Here is a 21,912-nt window from a genome sequence, read left to right on the forward strand (position 1 = left end):
ATGATATCATTCATTAGGATACTATGATTATTTAGTTTAACAGTTGGCTTTCTTCTAATTTTCTTTTGCTTTGGGAATACTAGGGCTTGTGTTTTCCCCGTACTGAACTGCAGGTGGTTAAAATCTGCCCATCTCTGGTATTTACCCAAAATTGCCGTGGCCCTTGGGCCAAGTCTGTTTACCACAGTCCCTGTAATCAGAACAAAAAAGTCATCTGCAAATGCCACCACGTGTTCGTTTTGTTCTTTGTCCTGAGAAAGAATTTGATCAGCCACGGTTAGCCATAATATCGGGCCCATGCTGGAGCTCTGCGGTACCCCGCACGTCACTGCATGTCTCTAGTCTATATGTAACTTTCCTATCATTTAGGAAGCTTCCAATAAGATTATGCAGATTTCCATTACAGTTTAGACTAATTAGTCTCTCCAGGATTTTCTTCCATGATATGGTGTCAAAGGCCCCCTTGATATCCAAGGAGACCCCTCGCATTGCTCACAATCTCTAGGACTCTTTTTCATGGCCGTCGTGGTCGATCTCCCTTTGCGAAATCCATGTTGAGCATTGTTAAGTAGCTTGTTCGATTCTAGAGAGTACACTAGTCTGGTAGTCAGCAGCTTGTCTAGCACTTTCCCCCACACCGGGAGATAGGCCTATATCCGTCTGGTTTAGATAGATCTTTCCCCGATTTCGGGATAAGTATGATTCTCGCTCTTTTCCAGATAGTCGGAAAGTGTGACAATTCGAGGCACTTATTCATCTGTTTCAACATGATGTTTGGCGCAGCTTCATGTAGAGCCTTTATTACTTCAGGAGGCAAGCCGTCCAAGCCTGGTGCTTTAAGTTTAATTACGGCATGCCTGAGTTCCGTGGCCGTGAATGGCTGGTCCATGTTGCAGTTCTCAGTTTTAGGTTCCTTGTGTCGAAGTGGTACTCGATTATAGCCTTTATTGTTTCGATTTTAGTTTCCGTGAATGTGCCATCTACATTCTTTATCTGTGCTATGCAGCCGGAGTAGGGGTCTTTATTCCTAGCAAACTGATAAGGTTTCCCAAAACATTCCTGCGTTGTAATATTTTGCAAATATTCCCTTAGTGTGTTTCTCATTTGTTGCAGTATTTGTTTCTTGTACAGGGCTTTTTCTCTCCTATATTCAATTAATCTGTGTTGCCTCGTTGTTGTATCTCTCTCTTTTTGAAATCGTCTGAACTTCGCCCTCAATCTTTTGCGTTGTATAGCTAAATCTAGTGTCCACCATTTTGGACTTTTCTTCCCTTTTTGTTTTTTGCTGGTCCTGCAAATCTGAATAACTTCCGCTGTCATATCTTCCACCACCTTGTCAAGGCCGTCGATTGTATCTGTCATTCCCAATCTGTCCTCCCAATCTCGTGTCGACCTGTTGACCTTAATCAGAAAGTCGAATAAGTTGAGGTCTTGATAATTTATTTTGTCAATCCCGATGATCGTTGTGTCGCCGTGCATTATTTCCATGATCAGCAGCCTGTGATCGCTCAGAGTTTCTCTGTCTTCGACTCTCCAGTTCTGTACATTCAGTTTCCCGGTATACAGAGTCAGGTCGATCCAACTTTTTCCAATTGTCGAGTTAAATGTTGGCGGTGAGTCCGGGTCATTTGCTATCTAATAAATAAATATTACATAATAATTATTATTACATACTAAATAATTTTTATAATTAATATTATATAGTAAAATAAATATTACATAAATAAATGCTTAAAATTACTGCATAACAAAGAAAAAAGCGTAAAAGTAACAAATAACAAAACTAAACGCGAAAATATAACGCATAATGAAATTGTACTCGTAATTTACTAAAACCGGTAAAATTAGCGCGTATGCAATGCAAATGTAAGCAATAATGAGGGTTAAGTGAAAATTTAATATCGCGTGGAAGAAAAAGTTGCTTAACTATAAAAAACGTGTTAACTATAATAGCGCATTAAATTAAAAATATCAAGAGAATTGTAAGCGTGTGACACATAATAACTCCTTATACTTTTTTTTTGCGAAATTTTATTTTAAACTTATAAGTAACGCAAAAAGTATTGTAGAGTTTAAAATTAGTAATAGATAAGAAATGTACGAGTAAGCGAAACGCGTTAAAATAAAGCATAAATGGTTATTGCGGATATTGTAAAGAATAGAAAAATAATAATGCATAAATAGAACTAACGCGTAAAATAATAACGTAAAATTATTAAGAGAAAAGAAAAAGCATGATAAAAATAAATACGTAAAATGACCCATTATAGAAAAAACTCGTAAATGTTACGTAAAAAGAATGTAACGCATAAGAACTAGTAATTCATAAATATTGAGCAACTTGAATAAAGCTTGAAATAAAATACAACGCGTAAAAGGTATATTCGCGCATATGGAAAGTAAAACTACGTGATAAGAAAAGAAAGGGGAAAAGATAGCAACTTGGAGAACAAGAGTAACACGAAAAAGTATGTAATAAAAACATTGTGTAAACTAAAGTTAAAGTAACGCATAAAAATTTAAACGTGTAAAAGAAACATATGAAGAAATGTGTAAAATATAAAATAAACTTAAAGCATAAAGAAAAATAACGCTTAAACGCAGAAGTAACACATGTGAAAAGAAAACGCGTAAAATATACGAAGACTAAAGTAAAGGTGTACAGCAATAGTAAAAATAAGACAAAGTAAATATAAGATATAACGAAAAGTAAATGCAAGATATAACGAAAAGCTACGTGTATAAAGCGCAAAAGCCCAAGGTCAAGAAAACTGAGATAGACATAGTAGGCCTTGGCCCTCCATGAGCTGTCGCGCCACTGAGTTTAGTATAAAGCGCAAAAGTACCTCGTAATTAAAATTCAGGCTTAAAGAAAAAGTAAAACATAAGAAGAATAAGATGTATAATTTAAGAAAAAAGCGCATAAGCGTAAACCATAAGGAAAAAAACATTTAAAAACAACTCGTAAAAGTAGAATTAGCGTATGTATAAAATAAACGCATAAGATATAAAGCGTGAAAGTAGTTGAAACTCATAAGAAAAGTAAAAGATAAAGTAACGCATAACGAAAAAGAAAATTTAATCATGAAGGAATATAACGCATACGTATATTAACGCGTAGAGGTAACCCATGAATAGAACGGACGCGTAAAATTTAACAAGCGTAAAAGTAACAGAAAAAAGACGAAGTAATTAATCATAAAAATAACCGCAAAATAAAAGTAAATGCGTAAAAGTAACGAATAACGAAATTCGTGAGGAAAAGAAAGGCATGAAAATCCTGAACACTTTAAAGTTACGAATAAGAAAAGTAGAGAATGAAGAAAAATAGAGTTTAATATGTGGAAACACGTAAAAGCAATTCGTAATATATAATAACGAAAACAGTAAGGTTTATTAATAGAGATCATGCCCAAAAGCAACAAATAACGCATAAACGAAGTAAATGATGCGTAAAGTAACTGCATAATAAAAGTTATGGCGTGAAAATGATCGCGTAGAAATCAGGCATAAGAATAGTAAAGTGTCTAATGTAAAGTATAGTAGTGTGTATTTTAAGCAAAAAGAAAAAGCGTAAAATTGAATGAAACCCATAAAAAAGTAAACGCCTGAAAGTAAAGCTCGAACGAAAATGAAAGCGTAAAAGATTGTATCGAGTAAAATATATATCAATATGAAAAAGTAAAAGTGATACGCAAGAAAAATAAACTCGTTTAACTAATACATCAAGAAAAAATGGAATCTAAAGTAAAATGTGTGTAAGCATAAAGAAAAGCAACGTCCCAAAATATTAGTAATTCATAATAAAAGTAAACGTTTAAAGGTATTGCAAAAAGAAAAGTAAAAATCTGTTTAATACCACATAAGGAAATATAACGCAAAAAATTTAAATCTTGAAGTAAAAGTAACACACTCAAAGTAAATGCTTAAATGTAAGCATAAAGAAAAGCAAACATAACGCGCTTAAAGTTAAGGTAACGCATAAAGTAAAAACGTAAAATATAATATCGCGTAAAAGTAACACATAAGAAAAGCAAATGCATAAAAGCTATGTATAAGAAAGAAAAATTAGTAAAAGAAATGCAACCCATCAAATACAAAAACGCTTAAAAATAGTGTATGACCTGTTTACGTTTGAAAGTTAAAATAACGTTTGCGAAAAGTAAAATGAGAAATAACGCATACAAAATAAACAGATAAAAGTATCGCATACAAGAAACTGACGTGAAACATATAGTTAAAAATATTTAAAATAAAGCATCGAAAAAGTAAAAGTAACGGAGAAGAAACGAAAGAAAGGCTTGGTAAAGCAAAGCGTGAAAAAGTAATACATAAGAAAAAAATCCAAAACAAAAGGAAATCATAAAAGTTAAAGTGTGAAATATAAAGTAAAAACTGCAATTTAAATCGCAAAAAAATAATGCGTTAAAGTAACGCATTAAAAAATTCAAGAGATAATAAAAACGCTCAAATGTAACACATAAATAGAACTAATGCATGAAAGAAACAAGTATAAGAAAAAGTAACACGAAAGGAAAATAAACGCGTAAAATTACTGCTTAGTAAAATTAAATGTAGGAAAGGTAAACGCGAAAGAGCAACGCATAATGGAAAGTAACTCATAATTTACAACAATGTATAAGAGGAACTCGTGTGGCACGCAAATAAAACGCATAAGAAAAGTAACGCATGAAATATAACTACGCGTAAGAGTAACAAGTGCAAAAATTTTATCATGAAATTAATACATAAGTAAAGTAACGCATAAGGAAACACAATGCAATGCAAGAGAACAAAAATTAGCACTTAAAGGAAAGTAAAATATAGGTGAATTGAGTATAAAGAGAAGTAAAGAGTAAAAATGATGCGAAAATTGAAAGTAACTTGTAAAAATATATGCTCAGAAAAATAATGCATAAGGTAAAAAATTAAAGGAAGTTTTGGCGAAAATAATCGAAAAAACTACATTAACACTGTAGAATAGCAAATTCTCAAAGGTAACTTAGTAAGAAAAGTAAGGAGCAAAATATAATAACGCGTTAAAGTAAAACATATGAAAAGTGACAAATATAAGTAGCGCATTAGAAAAGTACCCGCGTTTTTTCTAAAGGACGTTTGCCGGAAAGAATGAAAACTACAGCACAAGTAAAGTAAAACTAGGTCAAAATAAAGTGATTGTGTAAATTGTAAAGAATAAGAAGGGAATACTAACTCGTAAATAGATCTAACGCACTAATAAAATTTAAGCATAAGAAAGATTCGCGCAAAATAAAATATAATGTGTAAAAGTGAAAATAAGTTATAAAAAAAAATAAAATGATACGAAAAGTAGCGTGTAAAGATAGTAACGCTTAAAACAGAGTAACTCATAAAACACATAGCAAAAGTGTGAGCTAAAGTAACATATAAAGAAAAGTAGAGAATAAAATATCAAATAATATGTGTGTCCAAATTAAAGCAGAAAAAAAAAAAAAGAATTATAGAAGTAAACGTGCCAAAATATCATATAAAATATTAATTAAAACGTAGCACATAAAAAAGAATAAAAGAAACGTTATGTATAACAAAGTAAATACATAAATATAAGAAATAAAACTAGCAAATTTATGCAAAAATAAAAAAAGGAAAGTTACGCCAGAAATATAACAACGAGTGAGTGTAACGCGTGCGAAAATTAACGCGTAAAATTGATGCAAAAGTAACTCACAAAGAAAAGTAGGGTATAAAGTAATATGTGGGTATACTGAAGCTTAAAAAAAAAGTAATGCTTAAAAATGATGCAAAGAAGTTATCGAAGAAGCTCTAATTTTCACTTTTCCTGAAGTAATCTAATTTTAGAATTTCATTTTATGTAACTCTTCAAAAGAATAGTACAATAGATATTCATTTTATGAAATTTTGAGAAGAATCTTATTAAGAAATCTTTGCAGTTTTTCTGAAATGCCTAAAACTCTTGAACTCTGAAACACATAAAAGCAATTTTTGTCCAAATTGTTTCGCTCTCCAAAATTTTATTTAAAGTTTGAAATTGTTTCAAGTGTAATTCTTTCAAATTATAATATTTTCTTTAAAAAAAAGCAACTTGCAATTATTATGTGATTTAAATGACATACGTAAACATTGCTCGCATTCTGCCTAGCCCTGGTCAATAAATATAAGCAAATTAAAAAAAAACCATCCCCTTTATGTCTGTACCGTATCTACCACTACAAAATTACAACTACAATTCACTAGTACATATATAAGTCATGTTAACTCGTCTTTATGCATCACCTCCTAGAAGAAGGAAGGCATCAGCACGGATCAATTTAGTAGTCCGATCTAACGCAGTTAACTGCGCAGTAGATGAAAAATAAGAGAAAGATGTCATTTCGTTAAGGGTACTACGCTGAGCAGTGGTTGAAAATACGAAATATGTCATTACGTTTGGACTACTAAAGAATATTTATGGAAACCCGTGCTGAGGCCTGCTCTTATTTAGGAGGTGTTGCTCTATGTCGGGGTACCTTTTCATATATGAAAGTTGACATGGACGATAAAAGCTCCTTTTCCCACATTGGTGACCCGGACGTGATGAGAACGCACCTACCTGAGCAGCAACGCCCACTTCGATATGAACAGGCCTATCTTGACAGTAACGCCCACTTCGATTGATGATCCACATTGAACAGTTGACTTGCTACTTGTGACTGCAACATTATCCACCTCTTCGTACTGTTGCTACTGAGTTTCGTCTCGATCACACGCAACGTCAACCTGCAATCACCCGACTGCTAAAAGCAGCACAGGAGCGACTACGACCATGATCTTAATACAGCTCTCATGACTAATGTTCAAAACCCGGTGACTTTAATGCAGTACTCCCGGTCTGTCACAAATACAGCAACTAGTGTTATCGAATTCTATCACAGCTATAATTCTGGTGGGGGAGTACTGTAGCGTATCTACCACTACAAAATTACAACTATAATTCACTAGTATATATGACATGTTAACTCGACGCTATGTCGGGGTACCTTTTCATAGATGACAGTTGACATGGAATATAACAACTCCTTTGCTCACATGTCCTTAAGTAATGTTTGGATGCACCCTTTTATCTTGTTGCAAAGATATTTATGTAATTTTAATCAATATGTGGTATTTTTTTTTCAGCTTTCGAAATCTTTAGGAAACATAAGTCTAACCAAGTGACATCATAGTTTTTTAAAGGTAAGTCATATAAACACTCAAAGGATTTAATAATCTTCGTGTTCACTATATTAATAGTAACTAATTAATATTAATCACTTACTATACTTAAATCAAAATGCATTCAGAAATTAGCCTAAACATTATATTTGTCACAAACTCAAACAATAAAGCAATCGTTTTCGTTCAGAACGGTTAGACACCTTCTAATTGCGTTAAAACCTCTTTTTTGAAAGGTTTTTATTTCGGTCAAAGGTTCTTTTTTGAAAGATTTTTATTTCGGAGTTAAGCATAAAATAAAGCTAAAATTAAAATTTTATTTAGTAATGCAGTAAATATAATGCTAAGCAAAGCGAAAACTTAAAAAAATTATGTAGTGTAAAGCGCAAAATATATAAAGTAAAAAGTTGAATATTTAGTAAAGTAGGAAGTTTGTAAGCTAAATAAAAAACGTAATATAAGAAGTAGAAATTATATTAGAGAATAAGAGTTGCTCAAACTTAAGTATCAGTTAAAGTAAAAGCGTAAAGTAATATAAGCATAAATATAAAGTGTTACGTAAAGAGTAAGATATTAAGTCAATTTAAAAATGAAGTAAAGTAAACTATAGCATCAAAGCGTGAAACACAAAGTAAAATTGTGTGTAAAGACAAAAGTGAAAGGAAAAAAAAACAATTAATCTAAATATAGCTGAAAATTATCATTAAAATAAAAAATATATTATAACGGAAAGAAAAGCGTTTGATATGAAGACAAGTTTAAAGAAAAAATATAAAATATTGTGTGAACTAAAACGTTAATTATTGTATAAGGTAAAGTGAAACGTGAAGTATAAAGTGAAATATGAAGTAAAATATAAATTACGCAGTATATCACCAAATTTATTGTTAAGTATAAAGTAAAGATTAATATATAAAGTAAAAAGCAAAATATGAAATAAAAAGCAAAGTATTTTATAGAATAATTTAAAGCGTAACATATCAAGTAAAACGTAAAATAAGAAATTAGCGAAGTAAAAAAGAAAGGTAAAGCATAAAATACGAAGTGAAGCATAAAGTAAAAATGTGGTAAAATGCCAAAATATAAATAAAAGAAATAGGTAAAGCGGAAAGTCGAAAATATAGCAGAAAGTACAATCAAATGTAAAATGTAGTAAATAGAAAAGTGTATAGTAAAGAAGATATCTAAATATATCAGTAAACTAAAGTGAAATCGTCAAGAAAACTAAGTCTAAAAAAATGTTTGTCAGTAGAATATAAAGTATAAACTAAAGGGTAAAGTGCGGAAAAAGCGCATAAAATAAAACGTAGCGTAAAAAATGTAAACTAAAGAGCATAGTAAAATTTAAAATAAAAGCGTAAAAAAGGCGAAAAATATAAAATAAAGTAATATGCTTACAAAGTTGAAAGTATTAAGAGAAACATATTAAAGAACAAATTTGAATGTGAAGTAAATTCGTAAACTAAGCTTAAAAAAATAAGTAAAATATAAATTGTCAAGTAAAGAATTAAAGTAAAGGAAAATAAAGCAAAAAGTAAGTAGTTAAAGTAAAACATGAAATATAAATTGCAGCGTCAGATAAAATGTGAAACGAAAGACAATAATGTAAAGCGATAAGTATAAAATTAAAATAAAGCGGAAAATGTTAAGTAAAGGGTAAAATATAAAGAGTAAAATATAAAAGTGTTGACAGTAAAATATAAAGTAATGTGTAAAGTTACAGTAAAGCGTGAAATGAAAGTATAAAAAGTGTAGCAAAATGCGTTTTAAGAAAATTCCAATATATATATATATACTAGCTGACCCGGCAAACGTTGTATTGCCATATGAATTATTTCTAGAGTATGAAAATATATCTATATTATATAAAACGCTAATACGTTTTAATTGATAGGCTTCGGCGCGCAAGAGCACGTAGGGAGCATCATACGTCTAATCGGGTGAATTATCACCGAATTATCAAAAAATTTCTCACAAAATTATCTTCATCGAAGCCGATGCTTTACATCCGGTGTTCAGTACTATTTCATATTGCTTTACAACACATGGTTTTAGCCCTCTGGTGGGAAAGACTTTAAAACAAAACTTACAACAGTTACTTTACTCAACAACTGAAATTTAGAATAGTGTGATTAAGAAAAATATGCGAACTGTTTGCAATTTCAAATTAATATTGAAATGCACAGGTTTAGAATTTTCTACAGTGAAAAGTTTTCGGAACTTCAGTGTTTAAAAAGTATACAAAAGCTAGACGTTAAGAACGTATCCAATGAGCGAGCAAAGCGAGCATCGGATTGCGAAGCAATCCGAAATGAACTGTGAAAGCAGTTTCTTGGGTTGGCGAGCGCCAGCGAGCAGGGGGCGAAGCCTCCTAGTCCTATTTATTGTGTGTACGTATGTGGTATATGAGTGGAAGAGGCATGGAGCGCTGTGAGTGATGACGGAATGTGAAAATAATAACACACCAAATAATAGTTTTTTTAATTTATTGTAACTTTTTTTTTATAAATTGTATATACAACGAATTCCGAAAATATTAGTCAATATTAATCTCTTAGTGCAATGGAGTGTACAATATCTTTTGTCATCCCGTCTCTAGCAAACACAAATAAATTGGATTGTTTCCCCACTCGAGAGCATGCCATTTATAATTGTCCGTGTGAAAAACATGGTGTGCTCAAATCTAAGACACAAACAGACATTGCTTGACCTTGCCATTGCAAATGCTAATCTAATGGGGAACTGAATGCGTTTAAATTGAATTGGCACATCTGTGGGTATAATAGAGATTCGTGGAAGTAATATACTTTCACCCCGGAATTTGTCATTTAAAATAATGACTTCGATAACATTGTTCTTTTATTTTTTAACGACTAATCCCGTGCTGTTGCACAGACGTGGTGGGTTCAAATTACGAAACAAAATAATTGGAGATCCAAATTTTAGTGCAAAATTATGCGGTGGTATGCCTGATAAATCCAATGAGTTTAAAAACTCTGTTGGAAAATTTGCAGCTGATGTGCCGGCCAATTTGGTACTGCGTTATTTCGTCGTTGTTATTCACTGGAAGAGCAGTCACATTGGTATTTTCAACTCGAAATACTGCCTTTATTCACATACTTGCAAATATATTTGATGTTCTTCTTTTAAGGGCGAGCGTAAGTATTAAAGTTTAATATGACTTGTTGCAACGTGTGTGAATATTACTTTTGATTAATTATGTTTCTACGTCTAGTTTGGAATCGTTTAAATTAAGATATATTTAAAATATACGTTAAATTTGTCCAAAATATGAAAAAAACATTAGTTATAAACCTATTCTCAGACCTACTGAATATACATATAAAATTTCATCAAAATCGGTCGAACCGTTTAGGAGGAGTTTAACCACTAAAACTGTGACAAGAGATTTTTATATATATAGATATATATATATATGTTACGCTTTTAAAGCCTAAACATTGTAAGTTCGTAGTGTGGCCGGTGCTTCTTGAAAAAGATACAGGAAAGTGCAGGAATCATAATATAATTTTATTAAAGTAAGGGCCAGAGCCCCAGAATGACAACCTTACATGCTGGTGGATAGGTAGAGAATAGCACATTTGACCTTGGAAAGAGGGTTTTTATATCTTTCTGGACAAATATATTTAAATGTTAATAAGTCTCAGTAGCGTGGGACTGATCAATTTCCCAAGCTGCTAAAGCCACATCATCACATTTTTTGAGATAATTAGATCAATATTATTACTTTCTTGTGGGAAAAGTTTTTAAACGTTTGCGCGTTAGATAAATGCTCTATTTATGGATTATATTTAATATATAATTCTTTTACCATTACATATATATATATATATATATATATATATATATATATATATATATATATATATATATATATATATATATATATATATATATATATATAATATATATATATATATAATATATATATATAATATATATATATATATAATATATATATATATATAATATATATATATAATATATATATATATATATATATATATATATATATATATATATATATATAATATATATATATATATATATATATAATATATATATATATATATAATAACTCGTAACATAAATGCAACGTATACGAAATTAAATTTGCAAATTTACGTAGAAAAGTAAAGTAACGCATGTAACACGTAAGAGTGACATGTTCGAAAATTAATGAGTAAAAGTAATACATAAGTGAAGTAACTCATAAGGAAAATTAATGTAATGCAAAGGAATAGAGAAAAACGCTTAAGGAAGAGCCTCACGTAAAGAACGCTTAAAAATAGTGTGTAACCTGTAAAGTATTTAAATTAAAGCATAGAGATGAGTAGTGCGTAAAGTAAAAGCAAATTTACGTAGAAAGGGAGAAAAAAAAAAAGCTTGTAATATAATTAATTACACGTAAGATTAACGAAAATTAAATCATAAAGTAATTCGTTAAATTAATAGTAAACACAAGAATTAATAGTAATCGTGTAAAATTCATGCATAAGTAAAAGCCCTTTGAAGAAACGTTTGAAAAATAGTAACTCGTCAAACATGCAAATGTGTACAAATTAAGTGTATAACGCGTAAATGGGACGCATAAAGTGAAAAAGTATCGCTTTCTTCTTCTCCTTATTGGCACGACAGCCTAAAATGGGCCTTGGCCTTCTCAACAAGCCTATGCCAAGACTATCTTCCCTTAGCCAAGGTTCTCCAGTTTACAATCCTTAAAACTTGTAGGTAGCGCTTAAGGAAAGAAACAGTAAGTGATTGAAAGAGTAAAAGCGTGAAATATAACAACGAAATAAATCATGTAAATGCAATACAAAAAAGGAAATAAATGGAATTAGTAAATTAAAGGCATAATAAGCCATAAGAATCGAAAAGCAATAAAAAAAAATAAATGCATAATTTTACGCATTAGAACGCGTGAACGCGTTGAAGTATCGAATGAGAAAAGCATTAAGAAAAGTAACGAATAATTTATAATAATGTGAAACAGTAACAAACGAAAAATGAACACACATTAAAAATAAATGACCACATAGTAAAAGTAAACGAAAAAGTAACACGTAATTTATAATAAAGCTTAAAATGAGCTCGTAGGCATTGTGAATGTAACGCATGAAAAGAAAAGTAAAAACACTACATAAAAAAAACTCGTAAAAGTAAGACATAAAAAGGCGACGCATTAAAAAACTCGTAAAAGAATAGTTAACAGTAAAATATAATGAAAATAAGGCAGAAAGAAAAGTAAACGCGTTAAAGTTATAACTGCACATAAAAGAATAAACGGTACAGTATAGATAAATAAAAGTAAAGAATAATAAGTAAAATATTAAGGCATAAAAAAGTAAAGCGTAAAAGTTAACCCGTAGAGTAAATTTAACGTGTGAAACGTATTAAAAAGTGAAATATGAGAAAAAACAAAGAAATGTGATGCATAGAAATAACGCTTAAATAAAAAGAAAAGCAGAAGGTAAAGTATAAAAGAAAGAGTTCAGAATTAAAAGTTGTATAAATTAAAAATTGCGTATTTTATTATTATTTTGTGATAAAATTTAAAGTTTGCCCTTTTTTAATCTAGTCTCGTATACGTATGATCTTCCAAAAAATGTATTCCTCACTGATTATTTTTTTTGTGTGAGTATCTTTTATTTTTCGTAAAGTTCGTATGAATCTCTCTGACACACTCGTTAATAAAGTTTAGATCTTTTTCAATTATAATAGAGGGAAAAAATTAGACAATGGCCCTTGACCACACACTATGGCGTTCTTGTGAGGGTTTCACTTAAGAGTTGTGAGAATATGTTAAGACGAGGTAGAAATAACAGTGCACTTTTTATTGCAGGATCTAAAGACAAATAGCTCGTTACCAACAAGTCGCAAAACTGTTTGTTAGGCATTTTACTGTTACCATCCTCGTCATAATAGTTCCGTCTGCGTTGTTCCTGTATATGTTAGATCAACATGATGAAATTCAAGTAACTGAAAAGAGTCATGTCACGCACGTGATCTGAGTAAGGACTGAGTGACTGATGAAATAAGCAAGATCATCTTCCATGGACATTAACTACAAAACTGTAATGGCTGACAAATGTTATCTTTCTTTAACAAAAAGTTATTATTTTACATATTATCATCGCGAATGTAATTAAAATGCATTGTGTGTGTGTTTCTTCCTTTAACCCTAACACATAATTTATGGTGTTAAAGCATATGACCTCAAATATTTTAATCTTGAAACTAAAATTTATATTTTAAATTGGTTATTAGTAACAAAATAACTCCTTTTTTAACTTATAGTTTTCATGAGAAGATTTAAAAGCTTTGTTTAAAACGCCGACACAAATTTTTGACTTAAAATTTCAGCCTCAATTATAAAGTCACTATTAATTAAAAAACTCGTAAAGGTAATGCATATGTAAAATAAACGTGTAAAGTAAACACATAAGAAAGTCAAAAGTTCAAAAAGTAATGGTAAATCAAACGAAAAATTACTATAAATAGGTATTAGCAACGCATTAATGCTAAGATATGCATATGAAAAATAAACGCGTAAAAATAACATGAATAGTATAAGTAACACATAAAAATATAACAAACATATAAGTTAATCGTAAATTACTAATGCTTAAAAGCTACGTAGAAATAATAGTAAATGTTTGTAAAAACTAATATAAAATTCTAGTTTCACTAGTAAAAGTAAACTGACTGTTAAAGTACAAACTATAAAGATATGTGTAAAAACATTAAGTAAACTATTATAAGCAATGATTAAACAAATGCACCGCATTAATATATATGCGCGGAAAAAGCAACAAACAAAAATTCTTAATGCATGAATACTTCATTTTATTACTAAGTCGACTCCTTATCATATGATCAATTCTCTAGGCAAATGAATTTTAATCAGTAAACGTATAGATTATATCGATTGATTCTATTATTATCGGCTGATCTTATATATTTTGATCATTGCTCGAAACGTATATTTTGATCAATAACCTAAGCCACTTTTTGAAACGTTCCCTTATTGAGACCGGAGTAGTTTTTCCCTCTAAGCTAATTTTCATTGGTTGTCAAAACCACAAATGATCAAAACTTGAACCCTGTATTATTCATCAATACTCGAACTATCATATCATCAGTATGCGAACTCGCCATCATTTGATTAACATTATCATCATTTAATAATTTATCGATCACACTTTCATCGATTACACTTTTTTAGACAACTCTTTGTTAGATGCTCGAACCTATTTCCGCTATGATTTAATCAAATTTGTAGCCTATATTTTTAATACTTTTCTAACGTATAATCTTACGTACAGTACTTGAACTCACTATCTTTTCATTGGGAATCGAATTCGCTACCATTTAATCGGTACTCGTACATAGGGCTGGTTTCATTCCTCTCTGAGAGCAGAAGCGGCCTCGTGACGTCATGCCGTACATAAATCTCGGAGATTGCAAGCAAAGATATTATGAAAACATCGCATCATTTTCTCTGTAAAAATAAGTTCGACTTTCCCTTGATATTAGCTTACAAACTACGCAATTAACGCATTATTTTGGTTCAAAAATTGTTTCTTGTCCATAATATTAAAAAAAAATACCATTTTAGACTAATAAAAAGATATTACTAGTTGTCATAAAGGGCATTATAAATATTTGAAACAGTTCAGTTATAACTTTCATTATTAAAAAATAGTGAAGCAAATATCGACACTTTTTGAGCTACATATTGTTTGATAACAATAAGTTGGAAATCTTGATTTTAAAATATGCTGATAAGGCAATTTGTTCATACTTAATCATTAGGAAACATCAGCCTTTAAGCGCTAATTACTGAAACAAAATAATAATTTAGGTTCATAATAGTATCAGAAATTTTACAATTGTTTATAAATATTTAAATTTTAGAGAATTTTATTAAAAGGAATCTTAAATAAGAACATTAAAAATTTGTTACGAAATTAGGAGAACTTCATTTATTAATTATTTATACTATTCCTTTAATTTTCTTGGACATAAATCCATTTTTTTTTTTTTTTTTTTTTTGCCTGCCATTCTTTTTGAAGTAACGAGTCGGTTTCTATTTAGATAGCAAATTCTTAAACGTATTGCAGATTTATATTAACTAGGTCATTCCGTTTGCTACGTTGAATTCGTTCTTTACATAGTTGTTCATTTACTTTAGGGGGGAATACGGGGAAAATTATATATTTTCTTTTTTTTGATTCTATTAGAATTTTTGCAAGTTGCAATCCCGCAAACTAGCATTTCGTTAATAATTTCACATTTTTAGTAATTCACTTCATAAAAACTGGTGAAAATCACTATAGAAAACAGAGAAGGTCTTAAATTGCGTCACAAAAAGGAATGCTCCAATATTAGTTAGTCCGAAAGCTCCGCTCTTGAAGTAAAAGTACAATCAATGCACCGCCGTGCCGTCACAAGAGATAATTGGAGCAGCGAGAGTTTCTTCCAAAGAGTGAACTTATCTTTCTATACTTTCTTTAACCATGACTCGAACCTACATTATTTTAATATTGGCTTCCAAACCCTCTATTATTAGTACTAAAACTCGCCATATTATTACAGATTCTCGATCTGACTCTCAGTTGTTTGGTGCTTGAACCTATTATCACTTGAACTAAAATTGAATCTACTATTTCTATGTCAGTTCTTAAATACTCCCTTTTTTTATTGGTGATCGAACTTGCAATCGTTGATTAGTCATCGAGTGAACACACTAAATTTTTCTCGCACTAAATAAATCCCACTATCGCGATAACCTTATTTTTCCAATAGTTCTCGCTAGTATCATTTGATCAACATTTAAGTTTACTATCATTTGATCTCTATCATTTCAACACGTTTTAGTTCTCGAACCCACCAACAATCATTTGATCAGCATGCGAGCCTACTATCCTTTGAACCTATTTCTGATTCTGTTTTCCAACTCAGTTAAACTCCATATCACTATCCTTTTATTCCGTACTTGAGCTCGCTATCATTTAATCAATAATCGAACCTTCTACTTTCCATCAGTACTCGGAACCAATATCCCCATCGGCAATTGTTTTTATTAGCATTTGAATTAGACTCGATCCTACTATCAATTATTACTTCTATTTTTCCATTAATAATTTTCCACTAATAATCGTACCAATTTGGTTACAGCAATGAATTCCAGATTCTGCGTGATTTACTCCCAGCGGATACTTCTGTTTAGCAGTTTTTACCAAAGGTTTCAACTTGACCTAGGTTCCTCAAAATCAACATTTTTCTAAGCTATAGGATGTGTCTAACTTTACCAATTATTTCCCTTCCAAGTTAAAAATGTATTAAGGTTTTGAAAGTTGACATCTACACCAAATAACATTTTACTGACTTCTAAGGAAAAAAATTTACTTTTGAATTATTTTTTAATTTTAAGAATGTAAAACAATGATACATTTCTATAAATAATACATTAATTGCAGGGGAAAAAATTTCCTATTTTGACCGAATCATAAATTAGCGACAGCAATTATTCTTACATATTTATAATAAGGGGACATCAAAGGCGCCTCTAAAAAGTCTTATTGGTGATGAAGCTATAAATAACATAGTTGTCAACTTCTCCTATTTCCCCTGGATTTAACTTTTTATCTTGAGTGTTAGCAACATTTATACTTGGATATTTTATTCAGTGTTTAATATATTTGATTTAAAATGTTTTGCTCGCCCTTATACCTTATCAATTTAACCATCTGTATAAACTATCTGACAATCAATATCGTGCTAAAGAAATTTATGATAAGAGTTACGAAATTAAGTATGAGTAGAGTAGTATAAAATCTGCAAATAAATATATTAATCGAAATATCTTTTGCAATCCGAGGACCACAACATTAATTCAGGAAATCGCGAGGGCCGCGCTTGTATTAGAATAAAGAGAGATTGTGTAGCAGTTCATTTTAGGTACTGAATATTTTCTGTTTTGGAACTTTTCTCTCGGAACGAATTAAACTAACAGCTGTTTCAACTATAGTGTGTTCATAGTTTGAAATATACTGTGCTTGCAAATTTACTTTATGGATGATACAAAAAACTATTACTGTACGCTAATTTGTATCTCTCTATTTCGGATGAAAATGGCTTGCTTACATTCTGAAATAAGACCGCCACAACGAGTGATTGACAATGACAAAATTCTGAAATAGCTATCTTAAAATGTACTTAAGCCTACTTTTTTTTCCCAAAGCTATTTTCTTTAAAAAAGTCACGTGTTATAATTTCATTTATGTTTCTTGAAAAAAATAAAAGTAAGAATATGAAATCTTGTAAGTTTGCCGAATAGTCAGACAATATTTGAATAATAGTAAGAATCTGGGAGGTCGTAGAGACTTCCCATCCCGGGGCCCCTGACTATTTACAAAGACAGCTTAAGGCAGCCATACTTTATACGCTTTTTGAGAGTCGAAGTCTTCTATCACATTATTAAAATCAATTTCCTGCAAGATTCAATGCTCGTGATTGACAAAATGACTCATACTTTTTTAAGTCATGCCATTTCGCTTTTTATTAATTTTATTCTGGTTGTTGTAGTTCATTTACGTCGTACTAGAGCTGCACAATGGGTTATTGACGACGGTCTGGGAAACATCCCTCACAATTTTGATCCTCTGCGGAGGGGATGGCACCCCCGCTTCGGTAGCCTGACGACCTGCACGCGAAGTCGAGCTTTTTACGGTAGCACAGTTTAACGAGGACCAATACCGCACACCCTCGGTCCTTACGCAGGCTGATCCAAGCTTAGAGGAGATATTAGGGTAGAGAGAGCTAGTCTATTGTTTGGGCTCTGAAAACTTGTTCCAAGATGGGGGTTTCCATTTTGGCGAAAAATTCATAGCTGGCGGTCGCACCGTACAGGAATATTTTCAAGAGTACTAAAGATTTTTTCTCACTTTTATTTTATTTTGAATGCTTTCCCAATTTTATTCGTGATTGTAAAAGATAAGCTTTCAAATAAAAATACATTATAGTATGTGTGCTACATTTAATTATTTACTTTTAATTTCTTAATCATATAAAGCTAATAACATATTTTTTAAGTATGACTTTGCCAGACAATGACATAAAAATAATGATTTTTTGAATCGAACATACATTTGAAAGCATTTAAAATATAAAGAACTAATTGCAAATGATTATAGGTATTAATTATTTTTGTCAAAGCGTCATAAGAGTTAAATAAAAAAAATAACTAGCTCCTTCAATAGAATTTAAAGAACAGCAAGAAAATAATTGGATATCAATATTTTATTTTAAATAGTTAAAAAAATGCATTATCATTCTGTTTTATATTACATTACGGCTTGAACTAAGAAATATATTTTCATTGTCAATCTTTGTTTAAAGAAAATCATCTTATCCATTTGATACAACAATCTGGCTTGATATGCAAAATATTTTCTAAGTCATTACTTTATAATCTGTAAATTTTAATAAGGAAAAAGAAATAAAATGTAATTTGCAAAGTTAGGAAATACATTTAATTTTTAAAAATACATCATGTCTTTTTTATATTACATTCTGACATGAATTATAAAATATGTTATCAGTGTTATCAGCGATAATAATTTATTTCAACCAATGCCTACAATTAAAATTTTAGTGAGTTGACATAACATGATGAAAGTATTTAAATTAAAATACCAAATTTTTGTCTTGTTATTTGTCCCTTTATCTTATTTATAAAAAAAAGTATTGCCAAATTCCATATAAGAACATACTGTCTACCAGTTGTTTGAAACATTGATAGCTCTCGACAGCTACTTGTAATTTTATATTAAAAAAATTTATTGATATTCAAAAAAAGAATGATTCCCTTTTTATTTCTCGAAATCAAAACTAAATACATATAATGATAATAATAAATAGCCACACCTTTTATAATCCTATAACAATTATTTAATAATAGGACCTATTATTAATAATAGAACCTATAATAACCTAGTTAATATTTTCTTCAATAATAAATGTACAGTAATAAATATAAAGCTTCCTAAGTAAATATGAATATCCAAACAATTTTTCCTATATAATAAAATAATAAGAAATATATTCTTCGGCTTATAAATTTTATTTAATAACGGAATTTCTAAAAGATAATTTTAGTTTTGATCCAAAAATTTTTTTTTGCATGAAATGTATTAAATATATAATTAAATCATTTAATATATATAATTAAATTGGCTTGAAATTATTACAAAAAATTATTTTAATGCATCAATAAAAGTTACAGAGCGAAAATTAAAGCGATCTGTTTGCAAACATTGGCGTGAAAGAAATGCGCCAAATCCAATGCACGCGCTTTATCAGAAAAGGAGTAAAAATATCAGAATATTTGTATCAATATGAAATTTAATTGTAATGAAAATGCCTATCAATGTTAACTTCATTATAATCTATTAATTTAAATAAAAATATAAAAAAATAATTGCTATTTTGCTAGTTAAAAACCAATTAAATTCATTCCATAACTTGACGTGCTAACATATAAATAGAAAATAAATGTTTATAAGTGAATATAAAAGAATAAAAATCTTTCTTGTGAAATGTAAAAGGTCCTCCTTTAATGAATTTTTCGTTGCATCCAAATGCACAGCAGTATACCACCATTTTTTTTAAACTTTATAGTTAAAAACACAGCTCATCAATTCACCTCCATAGGAAAAGAATGGGGAGAGGGTTTACTGGAAGGAAAATCGTCCAGGAATCACGTGACGATGTTCTTTGCAACGAGGGATGGGGGACTGGTTCTCTCTACCTAAATTACTCCTCTAAGGATCCAAGTGGAGACCCACCCGCACACTGACCGTAGCCAGTGATGCTTGACTTCGGTGATCTGCTGGGAACCGTGTCTTAACGATCAGTCAGTCCACTGTGGGATAATTTTATTCTGGAGAATGAACGTGCGCCACTACAAATTTTAATGAATTATTTGCATAAGAAGTTTAAGGTAGCCATACTTTTTACGCGTTTTGAGAGGTGAAGCCATCTAATTAAAATTATTACTCTCGAAAGGAAAACGTATTGCAGTAGTTGAACTTTTAAATCAGTCTATCGTATTTATGCCATTTGAGTTCGTCAGTTCAACAATAATAAAAAAACTTGCGAAATAAATTAATACTCACAATAACTTATTACGTGAAATTGAAATAAAACTGATAGAGGTGATACGTTTTTATTCTCACACGAATTAAGCAGCATAAAATAGGAAGAAACATTGCTCCATTGTTGTTGACTGGCATAACTCCCTAAACTGTATAGCACAATCAGTTCTTTCTGTTTTTATCACCTTTTCTGTTCTACAAGAATGTATCTTTCGCGATATATTATGGTCGGTGAGAGCTGAACTAATTTTTTCTTTCAATATATCATCTCTCTCACTTGCTAACCCTTCTTTTTTTAAAACAAATTAGTTAGGATAAGAAAATGTTATTGAGACTTGATTTTCCGGGGACCCATAAGAAAGGCTCTGACTAACATTGATAAAACTATATAATGAAGAAATTTCATTTTTCGCTATATTCACAAAATAATTAATGAAATTAGGTTTGTTACATATTATCCAAATAATTAATAATCTTCTGTTTGTTAATAAGCTCACAATTGCTAATTAAATTTATTCAATAAGTTCCGGACTCTGGGTTCAGTCGATAATTTAGGTTTCAGACTATGATTGGACCTACGAATATATAAATACACCTTAAGCTGTTTTTATCTCCTTCTCAAAACGTAATATAACAATCGTCATTTGTTCGTCTTGAACAACTAAAACTAAAAAAAATTAATAAAAAATAATAAAATGTCGAGGGGGTGAGACAGCATTTAACTAATTAAAGAATGTTTAAAATTTCTGATAAATTATCTAAATCAAGTCGCTAAGCAAAATCAATAACGCTTCTTTGATATTTCCAAAAAATAGAGGTCGTTTCATTCTTTTAAAGGGATCCTAAATTCAAGGACCCCCTGTGCCCCAAACTCAAAGTCTGATCCTGGTCCAAGCCCTTCGGTGATAGTTGAGCATTTACATATACATGTTTAGAAATTTCACATTGCAGACCAGACTGTGTAGGGGTCAGGGAAATAGCTTTGCATCAGGAAGGTTCTGGGTTCGAATCCCGAGCAAGGCATGGATGTTGTTTCATTCTCTGTACTATCTGTTCTATTGTGCCCCTGAAAGAGTGGTCAACAAATATGCCCTGTAAATGCCTGGATTGAGGAAATGTAAGCACTGGTATGCATTAGAAATTTCGCATTTGTCAAGTAAAAATTATTCAGACTAAAAGCCAAAAATATTCACGTTTGTTTTATTACGAGTTGCATACTTTCGGTGAAAAGATATTCTCACTTATTTTGATAATTGGTTTATTACGAATTGCGTGTATTTGGTTGAACACTAGAAGCACTATATATTCTAAAAATTTAAGAAGACTCTGCAAATATTATGTAAATCATTTCGATAAAGATTATTCGAATAGACACAACATAGTTTTACTCTCTCTTTCCTGTTTTATGAACATGTCGCAACCGGCCGAAAAAAGTAACACAAATCAAAAAACAGCATTAGAGAAAAATCAACTTAAGGATTACCATAAAACTTATTCCAAAAGAGAACAATATTGAGCACACACAATCTAGAGATGAGAC

The 21,912-nt window shown here is 30.5% G+C and overlaps 1 protein-coding gene and 1 long non-coding RNA gene across 3 annotated transcripts in view; both read left to right on the forward strand.

Annotated features, from left to right (window-relative positions):
• The window catches only part of LOC147812601 (uncharacterized), a 51,329-nt gene extending 37,336 nt beyond the window's left edge, over nt 1-13,993 (forward strand). Inside the window, exons 5-6 of one of the 2 annotated variants that reach the window (XR_015433463.1) lie at nt 7,156-7,212; nt 13,055-13,993. This is a non-coding gene — a long non-coding RNA (uncharacterized LOC147812601). The remainder of the gene's footprint in view (nt 1-7,155; nt 7,213-13,054) is intronic. The other variant, XR_015433462.1, reaches the window with a different exon arrangement.
• The window catches only part of LOC147812596 (pre-mRNA 3' end processing protein WDR33-like), a 612,260-nt gene that overhangs the window by 261,688 nt on the left and 328,660 nt on the right, over nt 1-21,912 (forward strand). The window lies entirely within an intron of this gene.

The sequence above is a fragment of the Parasteatoda tepidariorum genome, chromosome 4, assembly GCF_982258835.1.
Source record: "Parasteatoda tepidariorum strain Cologne lab strain chromosome 4, Ptep-v5.0, whole genome shotgun sequence".
Classification (NCBI taxonomy): Eukaryota; Metazoa; Arthropoda; class Arachnida; order Araneae; family Theridiidae; genus Parasteatoda; species Parasteatoda tepidariorum.